The 22843-nt window shown below is 36.4% G+C and overlaps 1 protein-coding gene and 1 long non-coding RNA gene across 3 annotated transcripts in view; one reads left to right on the top strand and one right to left on the bottom strand.

The window, feature by feature from the left end:
• Positions 1 to 4823, bottom strand: part of LOC123875697 (G-protein coupled receptor dmsr-1-like) — a 57724-nt gene extending 52901 nt beyond the window's left edge. For both annotated transcript variants that reach the window (XM_045921684.1, XM_045921685.1), the window contains exon 1: positions 4652 to 4823. The gene's annotated coding sequence lies outside the window, so the exon portion shown is untranslated. The remainder of the gene's footprint in view (positions 1 to 4651) is intronic.
• A 2021-nt stretch (positions 4824 to 6844) lies between these two features.
• On the top strand, positions 6845 to 18391 carry LOC123875702. The gene is made up of 3 exons (XR_006798197.1): positions 6845 to 7012; positions 7875 to 7878; positions 17919 to 18391. It is a non-coding gene; the product is annotated as an uncharacterized LOC123875702 (long non-coding RNA).
• Positions 18392 to 22843: the final 4452 nt, after the last annotated feature.

Raw genomic sequence — 22843 nt, 5'->3', positions numbered from 1 at the left:
GTAAATAATATTTTAACTGGTATAATAATAATATTGTGGACTAATTTATTTTATCCTCGTATTTTTCGTTCCTTCTAATAATTTTTATTACTAAGTAACAGAAATGGCTTTTGCCTGCGACTACTTAAAATTTCCCTAGAAAAAGTCTATTTTCGGAGATAAAAGTACCTATCCCAGGATGTCTTTTATCCGTGGGGTAAATCCATTTGTTATGAGTTGAATAGTTAAGGCATAGAAAAGTAACAAATAAATAAAAACAGTATTTCTGAAAATATCAAATAGGTCATATCGGTCATAACTATATTGTATAGGACATAATGAAAACTTACAATGGACTGTATTATTTGAATAGATTACTTACCTACGTCAGGGAGTGTAAATCGTTGGCACGTTATTAAAAATAACAAATAGCACTACTAGCTCATCAAAAAAATTTATCAAAAGTGACAAAACTATCTACAATGATACAATGTTTTATCCAACTAAGTAGGAAATATACTAGGTAGCCAATTTAAATGCAAATACGTTTTTAGGGTTCCATACAAAAACGGGTAAAAACGGAGCCCTATTAATGCCACTCTGCTGCCTGTCTGTCTGTATGTCTTACACGTATCACAGCAGCAGCAGTAGGTCTCTAGCTCGTACCTAGACAAAATGAGTTGCAAACCTGAAATTTTGGTATTTGATGTAAAACGTTGACCTAAAACCAAGTATTAAATTAGAATAGTTTCAGACCATTTTTGTGAAGAGGGCTCATCTCAAAACTAAACTAGTCTATACTAATAGGTAAATAAAATTGGAGTGTCTGTCTGTAATTTCGAAATAACTACCACATATTGAGGTCATATGGTTATTTGAACGATACCATAACTGAATCACACGTTTTTAAAATTTTTGTCTGTCTGTCTGTCTGTCTGTCTGTCTGTCTGTTTGAAAAGGCTAATCTTCGGAACGGCTGAACCGATTTTAACGGGATTTTCACATACAAGTAGAGGATTGACCAGGGTGTAACATAGGCTACTTTTTTAACCGACTTTCAAGAAGGGAGTTGTGTTTTTCTACCTATGTACACCGAAATCTCCGAGATTTCTGAACCGATTTGCGTCATTTCTTTTTTAATCGATAGAGGAACTTTGCGACATTGTTTCATAAAAAATTTGGATTCCAACTCCTCAATCCTGATGCTGCAGGGGATCTGACCAATCCACGCGGGCGAAGCTGCGGGCATTAGCTAATTAAGAATATAAATTATGGGATATTATATGTACTTAATACTATATTTTAACAAAAAATACTGAAAACAAGGATCAATAAAATAGTTTTTTTAAAGAATTTAGCCATGCTAATCATGACTAATGCTCCCCTTTTCCTCCAATGAAGCGTAAAGCTTGTGCCAGGAGTGGGTACGACAATAGTGAAACGGGTGGGGTTTGAATTGCCGACCTTTCGGAAGTTAGTCCGCTCCTCAACCGTTGAGCTATCGAGGCTTAAAAGGAGTTCGTAAGCTGCGACCAAAACAAACGGGCATTTTTTTGGATTTTTCTTTCACGGTTTATTGCTATGTTCTAGCTCGGAAAAAAATATTTCAAACACCGAAAATATGATGTTCATAATAATTATGTACGGAACTCCCGACGTACGATGTACGGAAAGCCCAACTCGCATTTGACCGGTTTTTGAAATTAAAATTATATGGCACATTATAATTATGTACTCGTATTTTAGGTTTGCGATCCCCGACTTACGTAAATATTATTTTTAATTAATCACCATACAGTCCTTTGTTTAGTTACTGAAGATAAGATATGGGAAAATTTGTATTTGCAAAAACATGAGATAACCAGTGGTTTTTCAATAATTACCAAAAAAAAGGTAATTGGTAACGAGTATTATGATATCAAAAGCTGTTTGCTTCTTTTTTGGAGGTTGGCCGTCATATTCAATTCATAATTTTATAAAGAAAACCTCCGAAAAGTGGAAAAGATGTTCTACATTGGCTATCCCTGTCCATTCATAGATCATCCTAAGGCAAATCAAAAGCTTTAAATTTTTTTTTACATGTTGATCATCCTATCAGATGAATGAAAAATGTCTATTATTTTATCATTCATTATAGAATTGTCGAATAAATAGAAATAGGTATCTATTAAGTAATACGAAATAACCAAAATCATAGATAAAAATATGACAAGCTAAGCCGATTCCTAGTTCCATGATATATTTTTATAACTTACTTTCTCTTGAAAGAATAAGTTCTAGTAGTAGTAGTTATAAACCTATAGTTTAGTTAAGTACTTAATCGAAAATAGTATAAAAACTAATATGATAAATGCGAAAATGTGTCTTACTCCTTGTGTGTTGTTACCTATTCAAAGCCTATTGATTCAACCAGTTTTGACACAGAGATAGCTTGCATCCCAGAGACGAACATAAGCTACTTTTTATCCCGGAAAATCAGAATCAATACGGGATTTTCAAAGCCCTAAATCCACGTGGACGAAGTCGTGAGCATGCCCACGTCCAATAAATCATAAGAAGATGTAGGTAAGCGATAATGTCAACGACATACAAATTAATTTGGTCCGAAAACCCCAGGTAAATGTTTACATTTTTGCTTATCGTCATTACGCCTACCAACCAAAAGTATTTTATGTGGAACTAGCTTATTGCCCGCGACTTCGTCCGCGTGGACTACACAAATTTTGAACCCCTGTTTTACCCCTTTAGGGATTGAGTTTTCAAAAATCCTGTCATAGTGGATGTCTACGTCATAATAGCTAACAACATGCCCAGCCCGATCAGTCCAGTAGTTTGAGCTGTGCGTTGATAGATCAGTCAGCCAGCTTCTCCTTTTATATACCTATACAGACTAGATGATTCAGCTTTGCCCGCGTGGATTGGTCAGATCCCCTGAAGCATCACGATTGAGGAGTTGGAATCCAAATTTTTTATGGAACAATGTCGCAAAGTTCTCTTAACGATTAATTTTTTTTTAAGTCGGTTAAAAAAGTAACCTATGTTATTCCATGGTTAATAAGTACTCTACTTGTCCGTGAAAGTCCTGTCAAAATAGGTTTAGCCATTCCGAAGATTAGCCCGTTTAAACCTACACGACACTTCAGTTTTATTTATTAGTACAGATTTAGCCATTTTTAGAAACCCATAATAGGATTTAGGTTTTTTTAAATCTCGTGGGATTTTTGTCCTAAGATGTATCTATCCAGTCAAAATCCCGTTGATCCGTTACTCCGTTGCAACGTGATTGAAGCCAAAAAACTAACAAACAAACAAACATATTATTTCGCATTTCTTATTCGGATTGCAATCCTTTAAAAATTGTTTAAGATGCATAAAGTTAGTTCGAAGTGATTCCTTCTAGAAAACATTAGTTTTCATTTCCATGCAAATCCCCTACCTGTCTATCGATTCAGTCTGCCTGAGATCGTACTGAATTAGATTTGTTTTAACTTCAATTTAAAATTAGGTTGCTGTTCTTTAACTTAAAAAAAACCGGCCAAGTGCGAGTCGGACTTGCGCACCGAGGGTTTCGTACTCGGGTATCTTTTCCGACATTTTCGGAACCCTAAAAATAGGATAAAACCTCCAAAATATCGAAATAATCGTGAAACAAAAATGTTAATTTTAAAACGCATAGCTATGTTATAGAATGAGTAAGTATACATATGTAAATTAAAAATTTATAACACCCCCGACAAGTGAAGGTTACAGTAACTAGAAAAAAGCTGATAACTTTCAAACGGCTGAACCGATTTTCTTGGATGATAGCTAAGAACACTCTCGATCAAGCCACCTTTCAAACAAAAAAACTAAATTAAAATCGGTTCATTCGTTTAGGCGCTACGATGATACAGACAGATACACAGATACACACGTCAAACTTATAACACCCCTCTTTTTGGGTCGGGGGTTAAAAATAATATTATGGCGTTTGGTCTGAGTAGTACCTACTTAGGTACTTACGTAAGTCTTTCATTGTCATTACGTCAAAGAAACTTATAATAAAGAAAATTTATAATTTAGAATACAAAATATTGCGTATAATAGCTTGAAATAGAAATAAAGTAGGTAAACCTTACAAAAGAAGCCATGAAAACATTTTGAAGGTTTTTGCGCAAAAAGCTTCATTTTTTTATGTCTGGCTACGCGAGTAAAGCCTGCAGGTATAGAGATCCTATAAACCTTCCTACCTATCATTAAAAAACAAAAAGTTTTATTTTAATAAATAAGTGCTTCAATAAAAACTTTTCAATAACAATCGCTGTCCGAAATCACAGACGTTGGATTCATCGTTCATATGATGGTATGAGAGAAATATATTTATGAATATTTTTTTGTTACTTAGCTTACCTATAACTCTTTATAAATATGTATTATGTTCTGATATAAAATCAATTTTTCTTAAATATTTTTATTTAAAAATCATATAGGTATTTTTCATAAGTTATTGTCATTGGGGAACTTTCATTTCTCGTGAACTTTTGAAGAATGAGGTGCTTTGTTAGTGTTTCTGTTGAATATTTATAGTTTTTGGTTTAAATAATCATAGATAGTTTTAACGCTGACATGTAGGCCACCCATTAGTAAAGGTCCGATAAAAAACTTTTCAGGACTTCAAATTTTCAGGACTTACCTGAACTTTATTGAGCGCAAACTTCTAAAAGTCCGTAAACACCAGTGTCGCGAGAAACTTGATGATTACACTCAAAACACATTAGTTAGGAAAGTTTATCATTCGTTATCATACTAGATAAGCAAGATCTACATGAACGCCAGGCGTCCCGCTCTATTCAATCTACGTGAGCGACTGAATTGTGTCTGACAGAACCACGCATCTGCTCCCTTTCGCGTCTTGATGCGAATAAAAATTGCCATCTGATGACTACTCAGCCTTTTAGTACACAGAATTCAGATAGAAGTGTCAAGGGAGCGTGAGATTTTCAACTCACAGATGTTCAGTTATCCATCAGCACACAAATAGTGTGACTACCTAAAAAAAAATAGCGGTGATATCAATCACTGATATTCTAGTGGTTAAAACGCATCCGAAGTACAATCCTGGGCACGCAACTCTACTTTTCGGAATTATGTGCATTTAGATTCCCGTGTTTTAATGGTGAAGAAAAACATCGTGAGGAAACCTACATGCCTGAGACTTCACCATAATGTTCTCAAAAATGTGTTGAGTCTGTCAATCCGCAGCGTGGTAGATTATGGCATAACCTTTTGATTCTTGATTGTTTCTTATTTATTCTTATTTATTCTTTGATTATTGATTCTCGTGCTCAGTAGTGCGCCGGCGACGGGTTGAGGCAATGATGTTATATTGACAGGTTTAGCTGTAACACATATTTTGAAATATTTATGTTTTGAAAATAATAACTGCTGGGTTCCTAACCCACTCTTCTCAGTAGAATCTATATTCCCAACGAGAGCAGAAAGTCGGTCTACAGAAAATAAAGATGTTTAAATTAAGTATTGAAAAAACGGCTATACTTAATATGTTATAATATAAACTGCTTTGAGTGCTATAGATACTTAATAAAATAATCTGTCAAAGTTTTTTTGCATGTGTTGCTCAAAATCGGCAATACGCCGATAAGACAGCAGGATCCCTACTATTTCTATTACCTTATTTAAACTTCTGCGGGTATAAGAGTACATTGCTATATTAATATTACCCGTGACATTGGCCCTGTCGCCAAATAAGCTGTGAATATTTACGACATTATACTTTTGCCGACCATTTGAATTTCTTTTGTACTCATTGTTTCAATTTGGATCACCTTAAAAGGCCGAGTGATTTTGATATTTTCATTTCGGTTCCAATACAATTTTAACGTCAAGCCTATTGTTTAAATTACTTTTTTTATATTCAGATACAAATTAGCCCTTGACTGCAATCTCACCTGATGGGAAGTGTGATGCAGTCTTGAGTCCGCGTCTATTCCATTGAAGGCTTTAGTAACTGGGAACGATTTTACTGGGAACAAATTGTATACCTACCTATTACTTAGTGGTAATCTGTTGCTTTCCACATAGGTAGTTGTGTGTACGTCAGATAGGTATTCGTACTAAGTATTCGTATTATACCTACTTGAGCATTATCCGGAGATCGTGGGCAGAGATTAGTTCTGATCAGTGTTCCCGATACAGGCAAAATAGGCTTTAATGAAAAACGGCTCAGGCATTGATGCAACCATGTTTTTAATTAAAGAGCATTTTCGCCGGAACAAGACCGCTTCGATAGCGCAGTTGGGTGTATTCCGGAGTCTACGCTAATCAACTCTTATAAAGAAAAAGTATAGGAATAAAGATGTGACTTGACTAATGACTAGTGACATAGCTTTTGCCTGCTACTTCGTCTGCGTGGTATAATTTATTAGGTATAAAGGATTTTCAGAATCAGATTATTAGTTTCGGTACAAACTAACTTTTACTCTTTACAGTATTAATTACTAGAGGATGCCCGCGACTTCGTCCGCGTGGATTTAGGTTTTAAAGGTTTTAATTTTTTTAAACTGGTTGATTTTCTGGGCTAAAATACCTATGTCAATTACAGGGACGCTACCTATCAAATTTCATGCAGATCGGTTAAGCAGATGGGTTTAAGGAATCCCGTAGGAACCCTTTGATTTTCCGGGATAAAAAGTAGCCTATGTCCATCCCCGGGATATAAGCTAACCCTGTACCAAATTTCGTCAGAATCGGTTTAACTGTTGGGCCGTGAAAAGGTTGCTACCTTTGAGAGACAGACAGACGGACAGACAGACACACTTTCGCATTTATAATATTAGTATGGATCAGATACATATAACACCATATAGTGCGCGACAGGTAGAGATGGCAACCGGGGTGTGGACGCCCCGCACATCCGCACAGCCTCCGCACTAACCTGCTGCGGGTGAGTGCGGGTGACGTACGGGTGACGTACGGGTGTGCGGTGCGTCCCCCCGCCTCGTACCCCGATTGCCATCTCAACCTGTCGCGTACTGTACATACATGTAGGTAAATCAAATACCTACCTAGGCAATACCTCAAGCCAGAAATATATCGCGCGCTTTTAAAATAAACTCTATTTCCACCCTATTCCATCATTTGCACTTTATGAAGACGCTGAGTTTGTACCTAGTATGTTATTGTGTTAAACATCTAGGTTCGAGAATTGAGTTTGAAATTCGAAATAGGTGTTAATGTGTGAGTTTTGTGACGGAACGTTCTAATTCAATTTATTCTGGGGCATTAACACAGCAGCTATATTGACAGGACGTGGCGGAAATTTTAACATCTCATATTCTTTTACTTAAGGCCAGGGACATATCTAGCTCAAAAACGCGCGCGGAATTTCACTCAATAATTGTCCACTTCCTAAGGAGACTTCTTTGGATTGGATCACGGCCAAAGCGATTGGACCTACCTGGACTACTACTAGGAAAATGTCCTGAAGGCGTAGTTGGCCACAAACATCTGACGCGGAGGGCTTGCGTGATGTGTCATAATATGATCTCTTGTTTTTATAGTTTTGAATTTTTAAGAGTAATCAGTAATGACTTATGACCAACATATCCATCTGGCATTTTGTAGAACTTAATCCAAGTGAGACGCGACAAATCCTATTTTGTAAGGGATAGTGTCTATGAAGTTTATTTAGTTTAATTTGTTACTTAGAACCCGTAGAGTCCATTATCCTTAGAGATACTTAGTTGGGGGATTAGCTTGTTTCTTTTAAGTTTGGTGCTTTCTATGATTTTCATATTAATAATTTAGAATCAGTGATGTACAGTCGGCTTCAAAAGTCCATATAGAATCTTTTGATGTCGACCGTACTTAGTCAAAAACGATCTAGGTATAGATAGATAGGTACATACAAATAAAACATCTGTTTGTGATTTCGAAATAACTGCCTTTCAATCAGGCTCGTTATTATGGTTAGGTTGTTCCACGCATCGAAACCTAAAAGCTATAAAAGCTTTTAAGATAGTTGTAGGTAACACAGACGGGCAGAATTATGGAACTATAAAAATACTCTATCAGCTTTACGCATGTTTTACTCAGACTCATTTAACAACTGCTTAAAAAACCGACCAAGTGCGAGTCGGACTCGCGCACCGAGGGTTCCGTATTCGAGCATTTTTATCGACATTTTGCACGATAAATCAAAAACTATTATGCATGAAAATAAATAAAAATCTGTTTTAGAATATACAGGTAAAGCCCTCTCATATGATATCCCACTTGGTATAGTTATGTTACTTTGATTTAAACACATTTTAATTTTTTTTTAATGATGCTACCACAAATTATTTCTTTACTTGTGCAATAAGACCTGCCAAATTTCATGATTCTAGATCCACGAGAAGTACCCTATAGGTTTTTTGACAGACACGACGGACGAATGGACGGTCGGACAGACAGACAGACAACAAAGTGACCCTATAAGGGTTCCGTTTTTCCTTTTGAGGTACGGAACCCTAAAAAAGAAACAAATGCATTTTCTAGTCATGTCTTGTGTCTGACAACAGTAATCGCAACGAAATGGGAATACCTTTTCGTTTCCTTTTCTTATAATATCTAGACCAGCATACCGGGCACTGAAATAGGAATAAAATCCCGAGTACGAGCAGTGCAACATATCTCTCTTAAATAAGTCTAGCGGCTTTTGGAACGGTTTGTCGAGAAAATGTCGCGAGATATCATTGTCGCCCTGATTGTGCTTGGTCTGCTGCGAACTTTATAATACCCAATCTACGTTGCACATACGAGTACGTTGAATGTCAACTGAGGCTATGCAACTTTTTCGTGACCATGGATGGAGGAAATAATTCTTTTGTTCGTGGTGACATTTAAGTATACCTAGGTAGATATGGAATAGTTCACTCTTGAATGGATCATCTCAAGATCAATAGCACTATTAGGTATTGTAACTTTTACAAGTATACTAACATGACTTAGGTACCTACATATAACATACCGTAAGTATTAAGTATCATTTACCTAATATTATAATCATACAAGCTGCAAACGTCTTGCAGTTTTCTTGCAGAAATTGATTTTTCTGCGATTACTAGTATTTACCTACACAGTGCTAAACCTGACTTCTCGAAGAAATTGCGGATATAACTTACCAGTGGACTAATAATAATTTGACCAGAGAAATATAACAAATCAATTGAAATTCAAAGATATAAAGCTATCAACTAGTAAAACATAATCACTGTTATATTTGTCTAATTTTTTAAGGAATATACCTAATTCCGATTAGAATATTTTTCCCACCAACATACCTATTTATACAAGGAACCAAAAGCTTAATTTGCTATATATATAAATACATACCTATTTATGTAAAGTGCGTAGGGTATAAAATTAATTTCTACTTAGATGTTTGATATCTAATTACTTAAATTAATGTTTAATGAACAAACCGCCCTTAATTCCTGCTCGCACCTGTCTACGTACCGAAACTCGCAAAACAAATTAGCGAAATCCTATGGGGCTATGACTTCGCCAAAGTTTGTAAGTTCAGAAGACTCATCATAAATCTATAAATGATGAGGTAATTTATTTCAGTAATCTGTAAACAGTGATCCGATGGCGTTTTAATGGCCACTGTACGGTATACCTACGTATACCTAAGTATTTATTTGCCAAATACAATAATTAAAACAAATATTTATAACTCGCCATTGCTGCGCAGAAAGCAATAGCATAGTTAAAAACCGACTTCAAAAACCAAAAACCAAAAACACTAAAAAGTAGAAAATAATTTTTGAAATTTTTTTATTTCACAATTTTTAGTGGCCCCACTGTACTATAATATGCTATGCCCAGTTAAAACCCTACTGTTTACTAAGGTATTACAATGATCGCGAGCAATTTGCTCTTATCCATTGAGGAGTTCTGTTCTCCATCTCCGAAGATATTCATCAGATCTTCACCAAATTTATATGGGACCACCTGCACAGTATACCCTTACAAACAAAAAAAAATCCAAATCGGTGAAGGGGTCTTTGAGTAATCGAGGAACATACATAAAAAAAAAAGATCCCGACGAATTGAGAACCTCCTCCTTTTTTGGAAGTCGGTTAAAAAGCGGCGATAGCCTAGTTAAGTGGTTAAGACATCGATCTCCTATTCGGAGGATCGGAGGTTCGATGTTGGGCACGCAACTCTAACTTTTCATAATTATGTGGGTTTTGAGAATTATCACTTATCTCTAACGAGAGATAAACATCAAGTTACGAGGCTGATTTGGTCCAAAAAATCTGCTCAACAATACGACCAAAGCGTTTGTACCGAAAATTAATATAAAACTTAATGAAATATCATGTTCCATTAACTTTAAATAGCATTGCTACGAAGTTTCCTTCACTCGCAAAACAACTTTTATACAACAAGTTTTACGAAAGGAAAATTTTTATTTGCGCATTCCAAATTTTATCTTTCTCACTTTGTTATTTCTCGTGGAAAATATTTGTATGATTTCTATAAATGTACCAGAGCATAATATTATTATATCTATTTATGTTATTTATTCTATGGGATTTTGCTGACATGCTGCCAGACCTGTGACACTAGATAAGAATAGGCTATAGAAGACACTTACCAAACTAAAAGCCAAAAAAAATCAGGAGAAGATATCAATACCATCAATACCTTATCATGAGAAAATAGATAAATTCAGAATAGATTAAGTTTCTCTATGCACATAATATCAACCAACCGTCACACATTAGATGTCACACATTAAGAAGAACACGCAGCACTTGGTAAAGTCCTAATTATTAAAAATTAGGACTAGGTAGCTACATTCAGGTGCATCTCTGCTTTGTTTTATAGTTTTTTTTTCTAATCAAAGTTCCATCTCACCGTAAACGAAAGGAAGCAGAAAATCGTTACAGCGCCTTTTATATCCTTTGCAACGAATTCTACCAGTGGATCCTTAATTTAATTCCGTCGTGGAATCTTACGGCTTAAGACAATGGCTTCCTGTTGGTCCTGCGGCTTTAACCTTTACGGTATTGGGTAAATTTTCGGTAACAGTACGGGTAAATGGAATGAAATGAGCTTTTATTATACTTTTATGATTCAACAAGCAAGGCTACGTCCTACACATACCAATCGGCTCTGGACTTCTTTAACTGTTACGGGCATTGGGCCAACAAGCGCGGGACTTCAATTGCTTCTATACATGGCATAATATTGTATATCAAATCTTTGAAAAGAGCAACCGCCGAGTTTCTTGCTGGTTCTTCTCGGTAGGAAAGGCATTCCGAACCAGTGGTAAATGCTTTTGACGATTCATAAGAACTTGTATAAGTCTAATTGAATAAAAATATTTTGAATTTCAATTTGAAGCAAGTGATACTTAATTGCTTAGAACGCACATAACTGCGAAAAGGTGAGGTGCGTGCCCAGTAACGAACTCGGGATCCCTGACTAGGAGGCCGACGTCTTAGCCGCTAGGCTATCGCCTCTTACCTATGCAAAGATGACCTTTGGTTTACAAAACCTGCCTCAGTTAAAGCACTGAATTTATCTCTATTTATCACCAAACTCTCGTGTCAAAGTATCCTGCCATTCTTTTTCCATTAGGTACATCCAAAGTTTATATCTGACATCTTTTGAGAGTACATTAAGTGTCCAAACATCTAGTTCAGTTAGTAGCAGCTTTTACGCTCTTATCCGAATATTGTTATTGGTATGAGATATAATTTTATAGTGAAGGAGTCGCAAGGCATTTCACGTGGGACGTGGCTTAAAATTAATTGAGAAACAATACTCTAAGATCTAAACGCAAAGAAACATTTTATTTATCAACGAAACAACTCTTTATTGAAGCGAGCTTAGTCTTGTCTTCTTAGTCCATGGTTAATCCAATAATGTGGACGAACAACGGTTCATCCAATAAGGTTTGATGGAGATGAGCTTAGCGTCGCGCCGTTACGCAATGGCAAGAACATATCAAGAGGACTATCTACCTAACGGCTAACACCACGGAATAGATAGCTAACACCCAGGATTAACCCTTAATAATAAGACCATACAGCTGGTAGTTGTATGAAATAAAGTTGAAAACTAAAACCCGACTGCGATTGTCTTAATAAACGCTGAAATATTAGAGTAAAATTGTTTTTCTTTCGCTTGGTATATTTTAATGTTATTGTACATTTATATTCATGAGCTCAGAATTTTCTCCTATTTCATTTGACATCCCAATAGCAAAAATTTTTTTTAGAGACCTCCACTTTTTTTGATGTAACATCCGTTAGGTCAATTTTTTTCGTATAAAATATAGCCTGTCACCCGGACCTTTACAACGAATCAATTGACACCTCAATAATCAAAATTGGCCCAGTAGTTTAGGCACTACGGTGGAACACACAGAATCTGAATACTATTGGCGTCACTCAGAAAAGCAGGTATTATTTAAATATTTTTATCGAATTATTGGAATGTCCTCTCCAAAACCAACACAAAAAAAACACAAGTTTAATGTGCAAGGTTATCCGAGAGTTTTAATCTAAACAAACTAATGCCAAAATAAATAATTTAATTAGAGCGTGATTGCTATCACAACATCTAATTATCCAGTTCACAACCCAAATACCGAAAATATGCGATATCGCTCTGAATCTCAGAAGGAGACTAAACTAAAACCTTCGAAACACCCGTATTTATGCAAGTTCAATCTTGTTGGCCGGCTAGCAACAGATTGTATGACATCGAATGAACCAAATATCGATTTCATCAAACTACCTTCATCAGCTAAATTAATAATTTTATATTATTTTTGACAACTCAAATCAACTTTTTAAAAATAACCTTACAATACAAACATACATACACATACATAGACTGCTAAAATCCCTTCCTTTTGGCTTTGCCGCAGTCGGGTAAAAATAACGAAAACGGCGATTCCTCACAGAAATTGTAGGTAGGAATACCTACCTATTCCATACTAATATTATAATTATTGAGGAAGTTATCATTTTACGGCCCACCGAACCGATTTTGACGTTGCATACACGATCAAGTTTGCTGTCAAGTTTGCACCCACTCATTGAAGCGGCGCGTGTACTTTGCAGTGCATCCATATAGGCCATATCTTATTAGTGTTTGGATTTCTGTGGGCTATACACACTCAAGATCGCCGTCTTGCCGGACCAGTTGAAACCATGGCGTCCGTTACTACTCACTAGAGTGACTGGATGATGACTCGTTAGCCATCCTAGCCTTATACTCGCCATGGAAGCTAAGCTTATGATCGAAATTCGATTTTTAACCCCCGACCCAAAAAGAGGGTTTTCTAAGTTTGACGTGCGTATCTGTGTATCTGTCTGTGGCATCGTAGCTCCTAAACTAATGAACCGATTTTAATTTAGTTTTTTTTTGTTTGAAAGATGGCTTGATCGAGAGTGTTCTTAGTTAGAATCCAAGAAAATCGGTCCAGCCGTTTGAAAGTTATCAGCTCTTTTCTAGTTACTCTAACCTTCACTTGTCGGGGGTGTTATAAATTAATTTACACTTGTTGTAGTGGGCTTGTCATACACTAGTCTTGAGGCATACACCGTCAAGTTTGCACGATCGTGTATGGCTAGTCGTATATTAGTAGAGGTCAATGTATATCTAAATTCATACACATGTTAGGCCGAGGTAGGTTGTCTTGTTCCATTAAAACGTACTAATCCTGACAATTAGACCGCAAACAGTTAATCCCTGGAGTCTGGACACGCTCAGGTGATTTAGTGGCTTTGTAGATATTTATTACCGATTTAAAATCAATTTACCCGTGAACACTACATGGACAGGATACCATGACATTGAACCTAACATCATCATCCTACTGATGCTACTGACAGAAGTCTCCTCTCAGAATGAGAAGGATTTGTAGGTCATAGTCCAACAAGCTGACCAAGATTGACAGACTCCACACACCTTTGAGAATATTGTAGAGAATTCTCAGGCATGCAGGTTTCCTCAAGGTGTTTTACTTCACCGTAAAAGCAAGATATTGAGTTGCATAAAACGTACATAACTCTGAAAACTTAGAGGTGCGTGACCGGGATCGAACCCACTATCTCCCGAATAGAAGGCGAACGGCGTAACCACTAGGATATAACGTTTTTTAGGGTTCCGTACCTCAAAAGGAAAAACGGAACCCTTATAGGATCACTTTGTTGGCTGTGTCTGTCTGTCCGTCGTGTCTGTCAAGAAAACTTATAGGGTACTTCCCGTTGACCTAGAATCATGAAATTTGGCAGGTAGGTAGGTCGTAGGCACAAGTAAAGGAATAAATCTGGAAACCGTGAATTTGTGGTTACATCATTTAAAAAAATTAAAATGTGTTTCAATTTTTAAAAGTAAGATAACTATGCCAAGTGGGGTATCATATGAAAGAGCTTTACCTGTACTTTCTAAAACAGATTTTTAATTATTTTTATGCATAATAGTTTTTGATATATCGTGCAAAATGTAGGAAAACATACCCGAGTACGGAACTCTCGGTGCGCGAGTCTGACTCTCACTTGGCCGGTTTTTTTTAACCAAACATTGAACCTTACATAGCATGGATCAATCCTTCAAACCTAAAATATACTTATTATAACTAATTTAGACACCTATAAAAAATCTAATAGAAGATCTGATACAAGAAAGTGCTTTGTACGTTATAAAACCACAGGCTATAAACTAGGTATAAGCTTTTATCACAAACTTTCATCCAACCGCTGAAGCAGCGGTAAAATTAAGCAATATTTTGTAGAGAAAAATAGCTGACTCTATTCAAGCACATTTTGGTGTTGCTATTTTGTTTAAAACTAGGTGGTTTTAGGACTCTGAGGTTATTATACAAATGTACCTAAGAATATTATACTAATAATAATAATACTTATCTCCGTGCATTTACGGTTCGCTGTCCGGTCAAAACAACGGAATAAACAAGCGGCCTAAGACGTTCGCCTCCTACTCGGAAGGTCGAGTTCGATTTCGGGCACGCACATCTTTCCAGTGTTATCTATGTATGCCTATGTGCGTATTTTAGCAATTAAATATCACTTGCTCTTACGGTGGAGGCATGCACGAAATATCGTGAGAAAACCTGGCATGCCTGAGAGTTCTCTATAATATTCTCAAAGGTGCGTGAAGTTTATCAATCCGCACTTGGCCAGTGTGGCCATAGAGCTAGTAATCCTTCATCCAAGAGTGTGGCTGACTGTGGCCTGAACTTTTATCATTCTGAGAAGAGAGTATCACTTGTTGTTATAGCGGCAGTAGAAATAAATAAACATTCTGTGATTTCAACTCATTATCACCTCTCTTACCTACCTTTTACTGTTCACGAGACATGCCCGTCTTTCGTGTACCGTTATAGACGGACAGGATAGGTTCCATTCACGAAGTAATGCCACGCAGTTCCGTGCTCACCTTGGCAGACAAGGGGATGTTATTTTAGTCCGTGCGAGTCGGACACACCTTGCCAACAGGCTGAAGTCCGTAGGGATTTTTTCCACCCCCGAAATAAAAGGTTCCATTGGCACCCTTTAGATACGGAACCGCAAAAAATTATAAAAGTATTATGCCTACTTAGGTAAATCAATTATTATTCTGATTTTTCTTATATTATGGCGTCAGGTCTTGTCGTAACTTCATACTACTTATTTGACGATCACTCGTAGAAGCGACCGGCCTGCCCGCGAAATTCAAATTTAATTTGGTTTTTCGCAATTTGTAAACTAATACGACAACGTAGGCTTATGGCATTCTGATTCCGACAGTGGCAGTATCATCCTCACAGGTTTATATAAAAATCTTTACTTGAAAAGGTCCAGTTTAAGAAATTAATTAAAGTATCGACTAATTTGTGAGAATAGTCGATACTTTAATTAATCACATCAATAAACCAAATTAAATTTGAATTTCGCGGGCAAGCCGGTCTCATGCCCCTTAACCCATTAAAACCGCTTCTCTTAAATCTAAACAAGGCTTGTGTTTCTTGTCAGTCTTGCATTGTTATTATTCCACTCAAGATATTGTTTTGCCTTGAACCTTATTGCGGAACATTTCCAGAATCTAATTTGCAGACTATCTTGAAAATGTTCCATGCATAAGAGGAAAATTCATAAAGATTTTCTTCAATATTATTGGCAGCTATAAAGATTTTCTTTAATATTATTGACAGCTCACTCTACATAAATAAGACATAAATCATATCTATTCACTCCAGCGATTCACTCTCTCCGAGTCAAGATCCCGCTATAGAACAATCTTCGCCCCCCTAATAACCAAATGAAAGGTGTTTTTATGGATGGGTAGGTATGAGTTACGACGATTTAATGTTTTCAATTCTTAAATTTTAAAATTATTTAATCCTAAATTTTAGTTTTTTTTGAACCACATACAGATTGATATTTTTGGAAAAATCTTAGTCGTTGTCGTCACAACTACCTACCTTCCTAGTTATACCTAGGTTACTAGGTATCCTATAAGTTTTCAAAATCCGATATTTCGTACGTCCATCCTCGGTAATAATATAGACAACTAGCTGATACCCGCGACTTCGTTCGCGTGGATGTAGGTTTTTTAAAATTCCCGTGGGAACTCTTTGATTTTCCGGGATAAAAGTAGCCTATGTGCTAATCCAGAATATAATCTATCTCCATTCTAAATTTCAGCCCAATCCGTCCAGTAGTTTTTGCGTGAAGGAGTAACAAACATACATACACACACACACGCACACACACACACACACACACATACAAACTTTCGCCTTTATAATATTAGTGTGATGAAATCTACCTACGGATAATACCGTAGGAATAATCCCCTAGCAATTTTTAAATCTAAATAGGTATAGGTAAATAGGTGTCAGTATTTTTAGTAGGCACTAGACTAAGAGGATGCCCGAGACTTGGTCCGCGTGGATTTAGGTTTTTAAAGATCCCGTGGGAACTGTTTTTCTGGAATTTTCTGGGATAAAAAGTTGGCTATGTCCATTACAGGGATGCAAACTACCTCAGTACCAAATTTCATACAAATCGGTTAAGCGGGTGGGTCTTTAGGAATCCCGTGGGAACTCTTTAATTTTCCTGGATAAAAAGTAGCCTATGTCCATCCATGTGGGATATAAGCTAACTCTATAAGTACCGAATTTCGTCAGAATCTGTTAAACTGTTGGGCCGTAAAAAGGCAGCAGACAGACAGACAGACACAATTTCGCATTTATAATATTAGTATGGATTAATTACAGCATACTTAGTATAATTTATTATTACCTGAATTTGCTTTCTCTGTTTGTTCGGCAACGGCATTCTTTAAGGCCGGTTTGGAGGCCTTAAGGTCGGTCCACACTAAACACGCGCACAACCGTGCACACAACATAATGTGGACGTGTCGAGCAGTGGTTTGCGAGCGGTTCACATGTATGTTGTACATTTCACGGCGTAAACATATTCTTGAGTTTGTGGGAGTACTCGTATAAACATGATAATATTCGAGTTCGCGACATGTGCACACAGACAGTGACGCGTCCAAACTCCAAAGACGTTCGCTGCGCGTTGTGTGCGCGGTTCGTGCGCGTGTATACGCGTGTAGAGTGAATCTGCCTTTACTCCGACTTTGGTATGACAGAATTTTTGGACCTACTGAATTATCTGTGTTCTATTTTCACTTTACTCGAACCGAAATGTTCATTCTTTATGGGCTAGAACAGACAGGTTAGAAAATAATAAAGTCGTCATGTGTACTGAATTCTTAAACGTTTTCTTTATTTTATATTACATATATAAATTGAGGCAAATTTCAATTTTTCACTGCTTACGTCATTTATATAATACATTTACAATTAAAAAGTAAGAGCGATCACTTACGAATAACAATATAATTCGAATAACGTTACTTAGGTACCTTTAATATTTTTTACATAAACTCTTTCAATAGAAGCTCCCAGATCGCAATACTAAAATATTATTTTCGAGTGGTTATTTTTTCAACATATTTAGTTAGTATAATGAAATAAGAATAGAACTTATGTTTTTTTTAAGTTAAATGGAAATATTTTTAGCCAAAAGATCTTTTGTAGAGCTTGTATCGAAACAGATATTTGTTTTGTGTTATATTTATTTATAGTATATTTTCATGTGCATTAATTTTTATACTTAGCAAGCATCAATTGCACATAAGTTATTGCCATTTGCCGTTCAAGAATAAATGTTTGTGTTTGAATTGCAAAGAAAATTGGTAAGTTTCTTAGGAAGCTTAGGCCACAACTTATTGAATTAAAACAAACATAAATAAAACTCGAAAACGAATAATTACTACAATTAAACAAACTAATAATTTATAAGGACAGCATCATCCATGTTGATATCGAAATCTACAAAACCGGCCAAGTGCGAGTCAGACTCGCGCACTGAGGGTTCCGTACTCGGGTATTTTTTCCAACATTTTGCACGATAAATTAAAAACTTATGCATAAAAATAAATAAAAATCTGTTTTAGAATGAACAGGTAAAGCCCTTTCATATGACACCCAACTTGGTATAGTTATCTTACTTTGAAAACTGAAACACATATTATTATTATTTTTTTAATGATGTAACCACTGATTTATTCCTGTACTTGTGCTATAAAACCTACGTACCTGTCAAGTTTCATGATTCTAGGTCAACGGGAAGTCCCCTATAGGTTTCTTGACAGACACGACGGACAGACAGACAACAAAGTGATCCTATAAGGGTTCCGTTTTTCCTTTTAAGGTACGGAACCCTAAAAAAAATTAAATAAAAAAAAAATCAGCCGTTTAAATATTTATTACAAGAGTCCAAAAGATTTTGCAGAAATAAGTAACGTCTGGTGACACTGGGGTCTTGGACCACTGTCTATTTTCTGTTATTCTATCAATTTCTCTTGTCATTAGCTGTCTATAGTTTATGTTTATTCGTTCTCACAGTAATTTTGTAGCCCAAACTTGCCAATCTCTTTTTTGTCAATATAAATAGCAAAAAATACCAATAGGATTTAAATTTATAACGTTTGAAGCCTTTCAAGAGAAGTATGTATGAGACCTTTTTTAATTTTCATATAAAACAAAAGTCAACAATAAAAATGGTTAGTAAAATTACAAAAGTGTGCTATACTTATTCATATTTTTCCAAGCTTATCAAAACAGAGCCTTAACAGCCTTGCAAAAGCAAATCCTTCCTAGATTACACAACTTATCATTGGTGCTTTACGATCGTCGCAATCTGTCCTAATGAGGTGCTTGTGTGAAAACTGTGCATTAAAGCCAATAGCGCAATAGCATCAGCCAATAATTGCGACAATCGCAATGACTAAGTTACATAATCTGACCACGTATTTTACGTCAACTTAAGGCATAGCACCGATTTAACCAAACATCAGTCTCTCTTTAAAATCACATTATCGACATATTCGTTTTACTTTCCAAAAATATTTTAATCCTAAGTATACAGGGTGCAACCAGAATGCTAGCAAAAAGTTACCGTTATTATTATACTACCTAAACACAATCGAATGCCAATAACCTTAATAAGTAAATTGCCTTATTTTTCAAACCCACAATGTATATGCAAAATTCGAGTCAATGTCCACCTAGGACGCGGCATTGACTTCAACTGACCTATTTACTCAACGTTCGTTGACCTCTAGCGTCAGTCAGATGTTTTATTTGCAATATATTGTGACATTTTAAAAAATACAGGTTATTTTCCTAATTACTTTATGGTATCTTATCGGTAATCATCAGTATTATCACCTGTCTTCGTTTTTGCTAGCGTTCTGGTTACACCCTGTATGAACAAACAATATTCAATTACGTACAGCATCAACCACTTGCCAAATTATACAGCACATCACTTGGGCATATAGACAGTATGTCTGTGTCACACCGCACACCCAAATTGTAGGGCCAATCGATAAAAAACTGGTATCGGATTGAAAAATTGGACGGATCACAGAAATCGATATAATGCATATAAGTAGCCTCAATAGCTCAACATAGTAGCATAGAGCCTCAATAGCTCAATCGGTAAAGGAGTGGACTGAAACCCCGCCCGTTGCACTATTGTCGTACCTACTCCTAGCACAAGCCTGACGCTTAGTTGGAGAGGAAAGGGGAATATTAGTCATTTAACATGGCTAATATTCTTTATAAAAAAAAAGTATGCTGATAAAAGTTTGCCAAACCATTGAAACCCCAATAGCTCAACGGTTAAAGGAGCGGACTGAAATCCGAAAGTTCGGCGGTCAAAGTCAGTTGCACTATAGTCGTACTTACTCCTAGCACAAGCTTTACGTTGTTTAACTGGAAGGGAAAGGGAAACGTTAGTCATCACATGGCTAATATTCTTTTTAAATAAAAACAAATACAAAATAACTTTAAATTTAAAAAACCCCCGACACAAAATAGCTTGTTTAGGAGCTACGATGCCACAGACAGATACACAGATACACACGTCAAACTTATAACACACCTCTTTTTGGTTCGGGGGTTAATGACAGTCATACACATCAGCGGAGCAACATTGCACATCTCTAACGGAAAGGCATTACGCCGGATATTTAGAAAATGAAATCACGTAATGCCGCGGTGACGAAGGCCAAGAGATAATTTTAATAAATCATCTAAAACCCCAGCTTTTTTGCATTTCGCTTGAAACGTTTTCATAACATTGTCCTATACATATAAATGGAACCCGTGATTGATTGGCATACACCGCACAGCCTAAGCCAGTGGAGGGTAGGGTTACTAGGGTTTGAAAGGAGGAAATATTCCTTGAGAGTACATAAAAAATTAGGGTAGGTAAAGAGCCGTGATAGCCTAGTCGGAGATTCGATCACGCAACTCCACTTTTCTGAATTATGTGCGTTTCAAGCAATTAAATATCACTCTGTTGTGAATTTTTTGTGGGCTCTTCTCAAACCTGGGTGCGTTTGAAACCCTCGTAGCTTTAGTTTTAAGTTTACGTAATATTATCACCACTATATAATCTTACAAATCTAACAATTCTGACCATCAAAAGGTGTACAATAGTACCTACTTTGAATAAAATAAATGATTTTGAGTTTTTTTATTTTTATTTGCTTTAACGGTAAAGGAAAATCGTGAGGAAAGAGTGAATAGGCACCTTCTAGGTAGACGCGTCCCATCTTAGACCACATCATCACTTTCCATCAGGTGTGATTGTGGTCAAGCGCTTACCTATAGTGAATATAAAAAAAAACCTGCATGCTTGAAAGTTCTTCATAATGTTCTCAAAAGTGTGCGAAGTCTGCCAATCCGCACTTGGCCAGCGTGGTAGACTATGACCACAATCCGGCGACCACAAGTGGGCCGGCGATGGGTTGATCATGATGATGAAGGCCTTAAGCACCTAAAGAAGCCTTTGATCCTAAAGGATTTTGAGGAATTCCAACGAGATTTTCTGGAATAAATCCACGTGGACGAAGTCGCAGGAGTAAGCTAGTTGGGAATACCGGGGAATACTCATAAAATCCAATTAACGCTAGCGGTATACTGAGAATTGAGACCGCGTAACACCGAGATCTTCAATTTTCTATTACCAAGACAACTTATTGTGTTGGATTAAGGATCAGAACAAATCTGAATGGCACAGTAATTTCACCGAGTGAGCGCATCCGTTCATTCGGTCTTCGGCCCCGGAAATTACGTCTCATGATTGGATTCGTTTAAATATTTGTAGGGTAGATCTAATATTTTAAGTTTTAAGTTAATATTTGTTTTCCGCCCTTTACTTACAACCACCTGATGCCCGCGTCTTCGTCCGTGTGGATTTAGGTTTCTAAAAATCCCGTGGGGACTCTTTGATTTTGCGGAATAAAACGTAGCCCATACTACTCTCCAGGTCTTTAACTACACCCATGCAAAAAATCACGCCGAATCGTTGCTGCGTTGCGACGTGATTGAAGGACAAACCAAGAAACACACTTTCGCTTGGTAGTGATGTTTAAAAGAAAAAGATGCAGATATACTTGAATTTAGTGAAAAACATCAGAATCGATATTAACGCCAATAACAGTAAAATTACAAACCACCCATGAGATTGCAAGCCTTAATTATTACGGACGGTATCGCGGGCTAAGATAACAATAGTACGTAGTTTGGCCCTACAAATCGAGTGTAAGGCTGAAGGCACATTGCGCGACGCGTGTTTTCTAAAATGTTGCAAAGTTAATTACAACTAATCTCCACTACATAATGTACAGATTTGTAAATAACAAACTTAATAAAAACGAAATCAACGCTCAGTGATCGACGCGTTTTTGAACTTTTTTAGGCGCGTTGGGCGATTTTGAGATGGGTAAAAACTTCAAGGTCGCGGCATCGGACTACCTTTAGATTAAACAAATCAATAATGGCGTAGTTAACCTTAACTAACAAATTATGAAATTTTTACTTTCATACTACAATCAATTTGAAAATCCAAAAAAAAACCACTGTTGCATATTTCATAGTTTTAAGTTTTCACTTCTGCCGGTAGTCCCCTCTGACTGCAAACTTTTCTCAATTTCATTTTCATACACATATTAAACACATTCTATACACCGTGTAGGTACTGCTCATTGAATTCACTTTGAGACATTTTAGAAAGACGTAATAAAGTAATTTCGCTTTGACCCTGCCGCAATGTGCCTTCAACTTTACCTACATAAACACATCTATACACACCTTTAAAAAAATTCCAACACATCTAGTATTCATACAACTATACCTGCTTAAACAGCAGATTGCAACTTACCATAGACTTAAAACTTATCTTAACATAATAATTAATAATAATATAAT

This window comes from Maniola jurtina, chromosome 20 (assembly GCF_905333055.1).
Source record: "Maniola jurtina chromosome 20, ilManJurt1.1, whole genome shotgun sequence".
Lineage (NCBI taxonomy): Eukaryota > Metazoa > Arthropoda > Insecta > Lepidoptera > Nymphalidae > Maniola > Maniola jurtina.
Note: the sequence above shows the minus strand (reverse complement) of the source record. Positions and strands in the feature narration are given on the sequence as shown.